Source organism: Physeter macrocephalus, chromosome 20 (genome assembly GCF_002837175.3).
Source record: "Physeter macrocephalus isolate SW-GA chromosome 20, ASM283717v5, whole genome shotgun sequence".
In the NCBI taxonomy this organism is placed as follows: Eukaryota; Metazoa; Chordata; class Mammalia; order Artiodactyla; family Physeteridae; genus Physeter; species Physeter macrocephalus.
Window position 1 is genome coordinate 11,454,626 of NC_041233.1, and position 14,353 is coordinate 11,468,978.

A 14,353-nucleotide genomic window follows, 5' to 3' on the forward strand; every position below is an offset into this window, starting at 1 on the left:
AAAAAAAAAAAAAGAGCTGCTGGGACCATAAGAAATGACAGTGTGATATCTTCCCCCAGACCTGTGCGAGAGTGGCCACCAGTGGGCAATGGTGTGTCAAGATACTGGAAGAGGATTGGGGCCAGATTGAGAAGGGTGTGTATCTTAAGGAGTGTGTTCTTCACCTGGAAGGCAGTGTTCACATCTGCATTTTAAAAAAATTTTATTTTATTTTTAAAAATATTTATTTATTTGGCTATGCCAGGTCTTAGTTGCTGCACGTGAGATCTTTTAGTTGCGGCATGCAGGCCCTTAGTTGCGGCATGTGGGATCTAGTTCCATGACCAGGGATCGAACCTGGGCCCCCTGCATTGAGAGTGCAGGGTCTTAGCCACTGGACCACCAGGGAAGTCCCACAACTATATTTTAGAGAGGTGTCTGGGTGGAGGAGGAGTGGAGGAGGTGAGAGGATATAGATGAGAGATGAGACGTGGTGACAGAAATAGGAACAAAAGAGGTTAAGAGTGGGATACTTAGGCAATAGGATTGATTTGCAGGAGAAAGGATTTTAATTAATATGGGATGTGCATGATGTTACATGAGCTTTACCCTCATATTTAAACCTTTTTATTAAGCATAGAAACAAGAGCTTTATTCTCTAATGTGCATTACACACTCAAGGAAATGGTTTCTCTTTCTGGCATTTAACTCTTTCATCAAAAGAAAATCCATCCTAGTTGCATCCATGTTGCTGCAAATGGCATTGTTTCATTCATTTTTATGGCTGAGTAGTATTCCATTGTATGTATGTACCACATCTTCTTAATCCATTCATCTGTCAATGGACATTTAGGTTGTTTCCATGTTTTGGCTATTGTGAATAGTACTGCTGGGGAGGGAAAGACCAGGAGTTTGGGGTAGCAGATGTAAACTATTATATATAGGATGGATAAACAACAAGGTCCTACTGTATAGCATAGGGAACTATGTTCAATATCCTGTGATAAACCATAATGGAAAAGAATATAAAAAAAGAATGTCTTTATGTGTATAACTGAGTCACTTTGCTGTACAGCAGAGATGGGCACAACATTGTAATTCAACTATACTTCATTTAAAAAAAAAGAAAGAAAAAATACACACACACACACACACACACACACGCACACAAGAAAACCCGTCCTGTTTAGTCCCACCCTGGGCAGAAGCTGCCCTGAGCAGCGTTTTGGACCCAAAGTGAAAGGCTAATGGGGAGAAAGGGTGGGCACATACCACAGAGCCCCCAGACACCCTAGGCCTGGTGGGACATCTGGGAGGGGATGCAGCACAGAGCGACACCCCAAAAGACCTACGTTTCCCCACACACAGTCACAGAGCCAAGCCCATGAAAGAGGTTAGAGTATTTCACAAGTGATTTTTTTTTTTTTAGAAGAAAAAAATGTCAGTTCATTCCTTAAAAATAAGTCAAGTGGGGCTTCCCTGGTGGCGCAGTGGTTGCGCGTCCGCCTGCCGATGCAGGGGGGCCGGGTTCGCGCCCCGGTATGGGGGGATCCCGCATGCCGCGGAGTGGCTGGGCCCGTGGGCCATGGCCGCTGGGCCTGCGCGTCCGGAGCCTGTGCTCCGCGGCGGGAGGGGCCACAGCGGAGGAAGGCCCGCATACCACAAAAAAAAAAAATAATAATAAGTCAAGTACTGGGAGGGGGAAGGGTAAGCTGGGCCGAAGTGAGAGAGTGGCATGGACATATATACACTACCAAAGTGTAAATAGATAGCTAGTGGGAAGCAGCTGCATCACACGGTGAGATCAGCTCAGTGCTTTGTGACCACCTAGAGGGGTGGGATAGGGAGGGTGGGAGGGAGACGCAAGAGGGAGGGGATATGGGAATATAAGTATACGTACAGCTGATTCACTTTGTTATACAGCAGAAACTAACACAACAGTGTAAAGCAATTATACTTCCATAAAGATGTTAAAAAAAGTCAGATAAGTTTGCGAAAGAGTAATTAAATTGAAACAGCTTTTGCTCTCATTATGTTATTTCCCATCACCTTTAATCTGTTAACATGCTCTGTGAGTTCCAAGAGAACAATAATAGTGTAATAGAAATCTATCTCAAGACCTATTTTTTTAAAGTCTTACACGAATTATATCCTCACTGAGAGTTAAAAAGATTAAATATGTTGTCCAAGGATTTTATAGTTAATAAGAAGCCCTTATATTTAAATCCGTGCTGTTTATTTTATGTGATACTGTTTCCCTATTGAAATTGTTGGATTTAGGGTTTGAGGCTGAGAAACAAGTCAAGGCTGACTTAACGGCTTCTGGTCTGACTGACCACAGTTGCTGGCGCTTCTAACTGAAATAGGAAATGGGAGCGAAGGAGCAGTTCTGGTTTTCTTTTGTGTGTGTGGAAGCCATTTGGGTTTGGACTTGTTGCATTTGAGGTGGTTGGTGGAGATGTTGGGCAAGCAGTTGGAATACAAAAAAGACACGAAAAGCATATTTTGGACCTGACAGAATTGTAACTTTTTCTGTTATAAAACGGGCCATTAAAGTTTGGATATTCAAAATTTTTTAACATCTTTATTGGAGTGTATTTGCTTTACAATGGTGTGTTAGTTTCTGCTGTATAACAAAGTGAATCAGCTGTACGTATACTTATATCCCCATATCTCCTCCCTCTTGCGTCTCCCTCCCACTGCCCCTACCCCACTCCTCTAGGTGGTCACAAAGCACCGACCTGATCTCCCTGTGCTATGTGGCTACTTCCCACTAGCTATTTTACATTCGGTAGTGTATATACGTCGATGCTACTCTCACTTCACCCCAGCTTTGCCCTCCCACCCCATGTCATCAAGTCCATTCTCTACGTCTACCTCTCTATTCCTGCCCTGCAACTAGTTTCATCAGTACCATTTTTTTTTTTTTTAGATTCCATGTATATGTGTTAGCATACGGTATTCGTTTTTCTCTTTCGGACTTAGTTCACTCTGTATGACAGACTCTAGGTCCATCCGCCTCACTACAAATAACTCAGTTTCGTTCGTTTTTATGGCTGAGTAATATTCCACTGTATATATGTGCCACATCTTCTTTATCCATTCATCTGTCGATGGACACTTAGGTTGCTTCCATGTCCTGGCTATTATAAATAGAGCTTCAGTGAACATTGTTGTACATGACTCCTTTTGAGTTACGGTTTTCTCAGGGTATATGCCCAGTAGTGGGATTGCTGGGCCGTATGGTAGTTCTATTTTTAGTTTTTTAGGGGACCTCCATACTGTTCTCCATAGCGGCTGTATCAATTTACATTCCCACCAACAGTGCAGGAGGGTTTCCTTTTCTCCACACCCTCTCCAGCATTTATTGTTTGTAGATTTTTTGATGATGGCCATTCTGACTGGTGTGAGGTGATACCTCATTGTAGTTTTGATTTGCATTTCTCTAATGATTAGTGATGTTGAGCATCCTTTCATGTGTTTGTTGGCAATCTGTATATCTTCTTTGGAGAAATGTCTATTTAGGTCTTCTGCCCATTTTTGGATTGGGTTGTTTGTTTTTCTGATATTGAGCTGCATGAGCTGCTTGTAAATTTTGGAGATTAATCCTTTGTCAGTTGCTTCATTTGAAAATATTTTCTCCCATTCTGAGGGTAAATCAAAACTACAATGAGATATCATCTCACACCGGTCAGAATGGCCATCATCAAAAAACCTAGAAACAATAAATGCTGGAGAGGGTGTGGAGAAAATTATTTCCATTTCTCTAGGCAGTGGGTCAAAAAGGATCTTGCTGTGATTTATGTCATAGAGTGTTCTGCCTCTGTTTTCCTCTAGGAGTTTTATTTATTTATTTATTTTTAAATTAATTAATTTATTGTTTATTTTTGGTTGCATTGGGTCTTTGTTGCTGCACACGGGCTTTCTCTAGTTGTGGCGAGCGGGGGCTACTCTTTGTTGCGGTGCACAGGCTTCTCATTGCAGTGGCTTCTCTTGTTGTGGAGCATGGGCTCTAGGCACACAGGCTTCAGTAGTTGCAGCACATGGCTTGGGCAGGGGCTCAGTAGTTGTGGCACATGGGCTTAGTTGCTCTGCGGCATGTGGGATCTTCCTGGACCAGGGATCAAACCCGTGTCCCCTGCATTGGCAGGCAGATTCTTAACCACTGTGCCACCAGGGAAGTCCCCCTCTAAGAGTTTTATAGTGTCTGGCCTTACATTTAGGTCTTTAATCCATTTTGAGTTTATTTTTGTGTATGGTATTAGGAAGTGTTCTAATTTCATTCTTTTACATGTAGCTGTCCAGTTTTCCCAGCACCACTTATTGAAGAGTCTGTCTTTTCTCCATTATATATTCTTGCCTCCTTGATCAAAGGTACGGTGACCATATGTGCGCGAGTTTATCTCTGGGCCTTCTATCCTGTTCCGTTGGTCTATATTTCTGTTTTTGTGCCAGTACCATACTGTTTTAATTACTGTAGCTTTGTACTGTAGCTCCCTGAAGTCAGGGAGCCTGGTTCCTCCAGCTCTGTTTTTCTTTCTCAACATTGCTTTGGCTATTTGGGATCTTTTATGTTTCCATACAAATTGTGAAATTTTTTGTTCTCATTCTTTGAAAAATGCCATTGGTAGTTTGATAGGGATTGCGTTGAATCTATAGATTGCTTTGGGTAGTAGAGTCATTTTCACAATGTTGATTCTTCCAATCCAAGAACATGGTATATCTTTCCATCTGTTTGTATCATCTTTATGGATATTCAATTTTATTATGGCTTTAAATAAAAGTTTCTAAGTTGATGTCCCAAGTGGCCAAAGTAGTCACTTTAAAAATTTCTTTTTTTTTTTTCTAGTTGCAGTATTATTGATACTTCATGCCCAAGTATCATACTTCATTTTGTATGTGTATATTTTGTCAGAAAGCTGTCTGGATAAAGCTTTAGGAGAAAAATATCTGTAACCATTTTCTTTAGAGAGAAGTATACTATCTCTAGCTCCTGGGAGTATTTTAAGGATTTCCTGATACCAGTAAGTAGCCATGTGAATGGATTGTTGTATCTCAGTGGTGTTTTCAAGAGTTGTTCATCTCTGCCCTGAGGTTATGTGTATGATTTTTTTAAAAAAATTCTGTTCTAATAGTGTGTCTCATACAACTCTGGCTTCATCTGCTTAAAGGTTTATATGTCAGTATTATTAGATGCTGGTTGCTATCAATATTCTTTAATTTTCTGCCATTCCTTCTCTGTTGTTGTCCAAGTAAGTGGAGCACCAGCTATTAGATCAAGAACTATTACTGTCTTCTTATGTTATGGGCTTCTCAGTGTATGGGGAGGTGAGCTAGACCCTGGAATACTCTGGGAGGCATAAAGTTAATGTCAAACAAGCAATATGAATAAAAGAATTATACCAATGCAGAAGGCACTTTTGCTGGATGGGGATTGGTCATGGTTTTTTTTTTTAAGATTTTTTTGATGTGGACCATTTTTAAAGTCTTTATTGAATTTGTTACAATATTGCTTCTGTTTCATAACGTTTTGGCTTTTTGGTCACGAGGCATGTGGGACCTTAGCTCCCTGACCAGGGATCGAACCCGCACCCCCTGCATTGGAAGGCGAAGTCTTAAGCACTGGACTGCCAGCAAAGTCCCTGGTCATGGTTTTATAGGTCATTTACTCCTTGTAGGATGATGGCTCAGAGGTATTTAGGTGGTGGGTATGGCAAAGGGTGTGTCAGAGGGGTACACAGCATATTTATAGAATGACAATCAGGCAGATTTGGCTGGAATGCAGAGTTCATGGAATAATGTAGTTAGAGCCAGGCTTCAAATAAGGTGGCTTGGAACCAAACTGAGGAGGACTATAATATCTGATTTCTTAATAAAGTACACTCTCCCAGTCTCTTAGTATGAGCCTGGCTAGGATGCTTCCGTGGGCTGGTGTGAGACTACCAGGCCAGCTCATAGCATGGTGCATACATGCTTCCAACTAGTTGGGGATCAGGGCCTCTCCCCTTCTCCCTGCTTGAATTTTTGTTTCTCTGATGCCATTTAATTTCACCATTTGGGCAAATTGTTATTTTGATGGTGATTTTCAGGTAGGCTTAAAGGAAAAGATGAAGGTTGCTGAATTTCTTTGAAAATATCAACAGAAATAAAACAAGGAGACAGCAGCTGTGAAAACATATGCAAAACTTCTCAACTGTGGTCTTATCATGCTAGCTTCAGTGCAGGCTTACAATGTGTACTTCAGTTGCCATGACTACCTGCTAGGGAGCAGAATCCCCCTGGTTGGTATGCTCTAGCATCAGAATTTTCATGGAAAGGAAATTTAAGACTTTTCAAAGAGTGAAGTCAATACTTCTTTTTCTGTAAAGCAGATGGGTTATACATTTTTAAAAAATAAAAATGGTCACTACAGTTTTGATTTCCAAGTTATAAGTGAAGCCAGACTTGAAGGTAGTGTTTCAAGGGGTTTGAAATTCTGGCATTTAAATGGTTTCTCCTATATGGTCTCCATGACAACAAAACTGCTTGCAAGTATTGAGTATCATCTTTGCTGTAAAATATTTGTCGCAAAAATGCCTTCGATTCTTATCGCTACCTAATAAGCTGAGGCAGAAGACTTTAGCTAGTTCAAGGTGTTATATGGACAAATATTTCAAAATCTTTTTTTGTTGTTAAGAGCTTAATAAAATTACAATTATAAGTGAGGTGTTAAAAAAATTGAGTGATGTTAAATTGATGTTCACTTAAAAACAAGTAAATATTATTTCAATTGCCAATTGGAAAATATATATCATAAATAAATTTATGATTAAAAAATTTAAATTTCTTAAGCATAGCAAAATATTGCTGTTTTAATATTGGCGATTTTGTAGTGTGATAAATAATGTCTCTCCATGTTCTGGCATACACCCTCTCCCCCTAATTTTTCCACCAAAGAAAAATTTCATTTTCAAGTTAATACCTGATGAAGCCATATGTTTATTAAAAGATGTAATTGAAAGATAGTTTTAGTGTTTTAGTTCAGTGGCCATTGTAACGTGTGCCTTTTGAAGCTTTGTGAAGGATTTAAACTGTTACCCAGGTATAATGAATGAAGTGCCATTGAAGGAATAAGCTGTTTTATTCATTAAGCAATATCACTTGAATTTTAATAGGATCATTTTTTTCCCAAAAGTGACAATTATTCTTCTTGTTTTTGTTTATTGTTAAGTATGCTGTTTTATTTACTGACCATTGAGGGGAAAGCATGAAATCTTAAGTTCCATGATGAACTTTTCATGATTTGGCATCTTTATTCTTATCTTGGGTAAGAAACCATTTGCTGAGTCCCCCTTGGTGAAATCCAGATGTCTCTGTCTGGTGCTCAGGACAGTGTCCGCTTCTGGACCATGATCCCAGGAGAAGGATGCGGGGAGTCATGGCAAAGATACTGGGAGATGGAGGACACTTGAAGGTGAGCAGGGTAACTTCATAAAAGCTGAACCACGGAAAGGAAGTTAATTACAGCAAATGGATGGGATTGATGGCCTGGAAGAAATGAGAAAGCTGGACTAATCCTGAGAGATCTTACAAGGGTGTTTTTATTTGGTCTATTTCCCAGATTCAGTCAGGCCTTAAATTGGATTGTCTCTTGTCTCCGGTTATGACCCTATTTTGATACATCCACATTCTTGATTAAATGTCATAACAAACCACTTCACTTCCTTTGACCACATGATGACTCTAATCTTCCAATGACTCTGTCCCAAAACCTTAAATTTTAGCCACAGGATGTGGCTGTCCGTGAGGTATTCTCTGCAGCTTCACATCTTTCACAGCATAAACTATTGCTGACAGTGTGGGCACTGGAGCTTGACTACCTGGGTTGGAATCCTGGCCCTGCCACTTACTAGCTCTGTGACCTTGGACAGGTTATTAACTTCTCTTGTCATAGTATCTTCCTCTGTGAAATGGGAATAATAATGGTACCTGCTTCGTACAATTATATAAGAATTGATAGGGACTTCCCTGGTTAAGAATCTGCCTGCCAGTGCAGGGGACACGGGTTTGAGCCCTGGTCCGGGAAGATTCCACATGCCGGGGAGCAACTAAGCCCGTGCGCCACAACTACTGAGCCTGCGCTCTAGAGCCCACGAGCCACAACTACTGAAGCCTGCGCACCTACAGCCCGTGCTCCGCAACAAGAGAAGCCACCGCAATGAGAAGCCCACGCACTGCAATGAAGAGTAGCCCTTGCTCGCTGCAGCTAGAGAAAGCCCGCATGCAGCAATGAAGACCCAATGCAGCCCAAAAGAAAAAAAAAGAATTGATATATCAGAATTGTGTGATATGTTAGTTTTCTATTGCTGCTGTAACATGTCACCACAAACTGAGTGGCTTAAAACAGCAAAAATTTATTTCCTTGTGGTTTTATAGGTCACAGTTCCCACAAGGGTCTCACTGGGCTAAAATCAAGGTGTCGGCAGGACTGTGTTCCCTTGTGGGGTCTCTAGAGGAGAATTCATTTTCTTGCCTTTTCTGGTTCCAAGAGGCCACCCACATTCCTTGACTCATGGCCTGTTCGTCCACCCTCAAAGCCTTCTGTGGTGACATCTCTATCCGACTCTCCTCTTCTGCCTCCCTCTTCTAATTTTAAGGACCCTTTTGGTTATTATTGAGCCCACTTAGATAATCCAAAATAATCTCCCTGTTTTTAAGATCAGCTGATTAGCAACTTTGATTCCATCTGCAACCTTAAATAGCCTTTGCCATGTAACGTGACACCTTCACGGGATCCAGGGAGTTAGGAGGTGGAACTCTATGGTGGGTGGGTAATTATTCTGTCCCTTTTCCCTTTTCATCTCATGCTATCCTAGTGTTACAGAGTAGATGCTTATATTTTCCCACAACTTTTTTCAATTCGGAGCAGGTATGTTACCACAGACAGAAGAGACGGGCCAAAGAAAGAAAAGTGGGAAGAATTACGTGCTGATGCTCTTTTTTGCATCTACGTAGATTACAGATAATTCTGTTGTCCTATCTTTACAACCATCCAAATTGACCTTCCCCTTTGGTTAGTGCCTCTGAAGGTTTGCTAACAGCAGCTGAGAAGATACGAACAACATTTAATCCATTTATCCATGAGAGGTTGTTTCCCTACTGAAACTTTTTTGCTTATATCCATAAAATATGACCTAATTACATCAAATATTATGATTTAGAGTGGGCAGAGATTTAAAACAATGAAATAAAATGTATTAACATTTGCGAGGTGGCTCACAGTTTACAGATGTTTTTATAAAAATTATTTTATGACGCCTATCAGCATTTTGAGAAGTAAAGCATCCCAAATCGTTCAGACAACAAAGTCATCTCTAGAGATCTGCCTGCTCCTTGCTTCTGCCAGAGGATGAGGTAGGAAAAACATCTACCTTCTTCCTTAATTAAAATTTGTCAGAGGTAAGATCAGTGGGAAGAGGGCAAAATGAGTTCCCCTTTCTACAGCCCAGGAAACTACAGGGACAAACGTGATGGCTGCTCATGGTTTGTGCCTGCGTTTCTACGTCAGTCTGGTTCTCTTTGGTCCTTGATGTGACTCAGTTTGCAGGGGTGGGATGGGAGAGAGAAGCATTCTTCTCCTTTCCTAAACCGGGCCAGGAATATATTAAGCCATTGTTTTCTAGTGCAGTGTACATTTACCAGCACACTCAATGATTACATTTAATAAAAAGGGGATGGAGGGAAAAATGTGTTCTGAGTTCACAGAACTCGCTAAACAAAAAATTTTAGGTCAGCTGGTGTGTCAACAGCAGCGAAATAATTCATTCTCTCTTCGAAGAGTGAATGCCAATAGCAATAGCCATGATTCTGGCAATGGAATAATGCTCCAGAGGGTGACTTTCAGCTCTTGGCTCTCTTCTTTCCCTCTGTTTCCAAAGGACATTCTCCCCAACAATAGCACCAAGTGATTTATCCTTGCTCATGTCAGCCGCTGAGGGTGGAGGGACCACACAGTGTGGTTCATCGGCCAGCTCTGTCTTCCTGTGGCTGTAGTTACAAAGGAAGTACTCTTTTTTTAAAAAAAGAGAAATACAAAGTGACATATTTGTTATTAAAGCCTTTTGGGGTGCTGTGGAGAAGATTACCCTCATAGCCTTGGGGTGCTGCAGTAAATTGTGTGTAATAAAGTCATGCCCATTTTCCTACTGTCTTCCTTGGCCCTGAAACTTGCAAGGTCAATGAAGTGCAGGAGGCAGCCCTTCCTTAATGTTCACCTTGGTTATAGCTCTGTATTAAACATGTTAAAAGATACCGGAATGAACTTTATGTTGACCAGCTTCTAAGTCAATAAATAATTGATGTAAGTCTCTACAACTTTTTTCATTTTCTGAGAGTATATAAATTTTAAACAGTAGGCACTAATGTGCTCTTTCTAAAAAATAGGTTTTGGAAAGCTGCTTATAGCCTTTAATTTGTATCTGTCAATTTAATTAGTCTTTAAAATATAAAAGTAATAACAGTTGTTAGCTCCTTTGCTGTGATCAGGGATCAGCTAACTACTTTCCGCAGGCCACATCTGCCCCGCCGCCGGTTTTTGTAAATAAAGTTTTATTGGGATGCAGCCACATCCGTCATTTACGAATTGTCTGTGGTTGCTTTCCTGCCACAGAGGCAGAGTTGAGTAGTTGAAATAAAGACCTTATGTCCTGCAAAGCCAAAGATATTTACTCTGTGGCCCTTTACAGAAAAAATAGTGTCAACTATTAGACAGGTAAGGTACATCACGCCATACTAGGTGATGTGGGTTCAAAAATTATTAAAGGGTGAGTCTCTAGTAACATAGTTGGAGAAAAGGTATCCCTGAGTTTAAGTGATGGCACAAGTCAAATTTAAATTCATTTATTCATTAACTCAAATCGAGTGATTTTTTTTTTGTGTGTGTGTGTGGTACATGGACCTCTGTGTTGTGGCCTCTCCCGTTGCGGACGCGCAGGCTCAGCGGCCATGGCTCACGGGCCTAGCCGCTCCGCAGCATGTGGGATCTTCCCGGACCGGGGCCCGAACCCGGGGCCCGAACCCGTGTCCCCTGCATCAGCAGGCGGACTCTCAACCACTGCACCACCAGGGAAGCCCTAAATCGAGTGATTTTTGACTGCCTCCGGGGAGCCAGGCATTGTTCTAAAGTGAAAGAAGTAGAAGTAAACAAGACAAAATGTCTGCCCTCGTGGAGCTTGCAGCCTAGTAGAGCAGGCAGATAATAAAGAGATGAACATATCGTGTAATGCCTGGAATGTGCTATATTTTTGTGTATATTGAGGGCACGCCAATGGTCTTATTTGTCATTAGCAATAAATTGGTTAATTTTCCCTAATATCTGAATCTCCAATGAGGTTCAGATTTTTTTAAAAGGTGGGGGATGGAGAATGAAAATAAACCAGTAATTCTCTGAGCATTTTACATATGGTTCAAAATTACATTTATACATGGATATAACATGGCAAATAAGATATACGTGTTTTGGTATGGTAGGGGAAAATTTGATGAGGCAACAGGAAACCTGTTGTATTAGTCCCTGTTTAGTCTCTTTTTGGCTGGGCCTTTAAGGGTTCTTAACTTCTCTGCAACATGGAGGGGACTGTACTCTCTAAGTGCTTCTCAAAGTTGAGTGTGTATCAGAATCATCTGGAGGGTTTGTTAAAGCGTAGATTGCTGTCCCGCCCCCTGAGTTTCTGATTCAGTGGGTCTGGGGTGGTGCCTGAGAATTTTCATTTCTCACATAGTCCCGGGTGAGGCCAGCTCTGCTGCTGGCCTGGGAAACTGCACTTAGAGAACTGCTGCCCTTCAGGATCCTGGAGGCCCGTCCAGTTCTTCCAGTATTTTTAAACTCCCTGAAAAAGCTTTATAGCTCTTTGAAGGAGACTAGACGTTCCCACTAATGATTTGACCAAGGTGACTACTTAATATTCAGGACTGTTTACTGAGGAAAAGCTTCCAAAGAAGTGAGAATCCTAAAATCTCTTCTTATGGTCACTTGGATTGATGTGCATTTAGTAAATTTTATATAGTTTCTTTGGGAAAATTAATGCATGCTCAATTCTAAGGGTGGAGGCCATGATTGTTCATGATTTTCTGTTTGTATCCCAAGTCCACAGTTGCAGTAAGTGCTCTGTACTAATATGTTTAATTGACCTAAACTTAGGGGACAGAATGCTTTTTAAAAATTTTTATTGGAGTATAGTTGATTTACAATGTTGTGTTAGTTTCAGGTGTACAGTGAAGTGAATCAGTTGTACATATACATATATCCACTCTTTTTTAGATTCTTTTCCCATATAGGCCATTACAGAGTATTGAGTAGAGCTCCCTGTGCTATACAGTAAGTCCTTATTATCTATTTTATACATAGTAGTGTGTATGTGTCAATCTCAGTCTCCCAATTTATCTGCCCCCCCGACCCCCCCTTAATGCTTCTTAAGGTCATCTTCCTGAGTTGCTGCTGGTTTTCTGTAAAATTCCATTTACAATTAAGGAGGATTAATTCCACTGGGTGCCAGAACTCTAAAACTGTTCATAACATGTATTCTGTGTCTGCAAACTGAAAAGAAGTGTTTTGACGCAAGAAATATGAAAATATGAACCTCTGTGTCCCAGTTTGCACAGACAGTGGAACTGTGCCATCCATGATCACTATAGGACCAAGAGCTATTATGGCTGTCGATTTTTTTAAAAAATTTTATGGAAGTATAGTTGATTTACAGTGTTGTGTTAATTTCTGATGTATAGCAAAATGATTCAGTTATATATGTATATACTTTTTCTTATTCTTTTCTATTATAGTTTATCATAGGACCTTGAATATAGTTCCCTGTGCTGTACAGTAGGACTTTGTTGTGTATGCATCCTATATATACTAGTTTGCATCTGCTAACCCCAAACTCCCAATCCATCCCTCTCCCCCCCACTTCCTTGGCAACTACAAGTTTGTTCTCTGTGTCTGTGAGTCTGTCTGTTTCGTAGATATGTTCATTTGTGTCATAGTTTAGATTCCACATATAAGTGATATCACACGGTATTTGTCTTTCTCTTTCTGACGTACTTCTCAATATAATCTCTAGGTACATCCGTGTTGCTGCAAATGGCATTGTTTCATTCTTTTTTATGGCTGATTGATACTCCATTGTATACATATATACCACATCTTCTTTTTCCATTCATCTGTTGATGGACATTAAGGTTGTTTCCATGTCTTGGCTATTGTGAATAGTGCTGCTGTGAACATAGGGGTGCATGTATCCTTTCGAATTATAGTTTTATCTGAGTATATGCCCTGTAGTGGGATTACTGGATCATATGGCAACTCTATTTTTAGTTTTTTGAGGAACCTCCATACTGTTTTCTATAGTGGCTGCAGCAATTTACATTCCCACCAACAGTGTAAGAGGGTTCCCATTTCTCTACACCCTTCCCAGCATTTATTATTTGTAGACTTTTTAATGATGGCCATTCTCACTGGTGTGAGATGGTACCTAATTGTAGTTTTTAAAATAAATTTATTTTTATTTGGGGCTGTGTTGTATCATCGTTGCTGCACGCGGGCTTTCTCTAGTTGCGGTGAGCGGGGGCTACTCTTCGTTGTGGTGCGCAGGCTTCTCATTTCAGTGGCTTCTCTTTGTTGCGGAGCACGGGCTCTAGGCGCACGGGCTTCAGTAGTTGTGGCGCACGGGCTTAGTTGCTCGTGGCATGTGGGATCTTCCCGGACCAGGGCTGGAACCCATGTCTCTTGCGTTGGCAGGTGGATTCTTAACCACTGCGCCACCAGGGGAGCCCCTCATTGTAGTTTTGATAGCTGTCAATTTTAAGATGCATCACGGCCATCACAACTTTTTTGGTGTTGAAGTGTACATCTTATAGTCAGTTAAATACAATAGATAAAAAATTCTGTGTGCTAGATATTATGTTCCTGCCCATAAACTGGATTGAGTAGAAGATTTTTGAAACGAAACAGGTCGATCATAACTAACATTACCATCCAGCTGTTAGCACTTCCATGTGAAAAGTTTTTTTAAGGAAGACCTAAGTTCTACAAATCTGAAGGGCACCTGCTTTTTAATTGGAATCAGTCTTTATTCTTTTGAAGCCACAAATATTTTCTTACGTGAAGGGTTCTCACTGAACACAGCTGATTCCTATTTCATGTTTGTCTTCTTTTTTGGAAAAGACGTTTGCTTCCCCAATTTTTTTCTCTTTTTCTCTAAAAAGAAATGTTAAGGCTTTGTGAAATAGAAACACAACTCTAGAGAATAAACTATTAATCACAGGGCTCATTGAAGAGGTTTAAAATGGAAGATGCACACACCCCTATCAACAGCAATAGAAGTGTAGCAGGGCTACAGGC

The 14,353-nt window shown here is 40.7% G+C and overlaps 1 protein-coding gene and 1 non-coding gene across 8 annotated transcripts in view; one reads left to right on the plus strand and one right to left on the minus strand.

Moving 5' to 3' along the window:
- The window catches only part of BICC1 (BicC family RNA binding protein 1), a 318,064-nt gene that overhangs the window by 226,540 nt on the left and 77,171 nt on the right, over nucleotides 1–14,353 (plus strand). The window lies entirely within an intron of this gene.
- TRNAE-CUC (transfer RNA glutamic acid (anticodon CUC)) lies at nucleotides 316–388 on the minus strand. The gene has a single exon. It is a non-coding gene; the product is annotated as a tRNA-Glu (tRNA).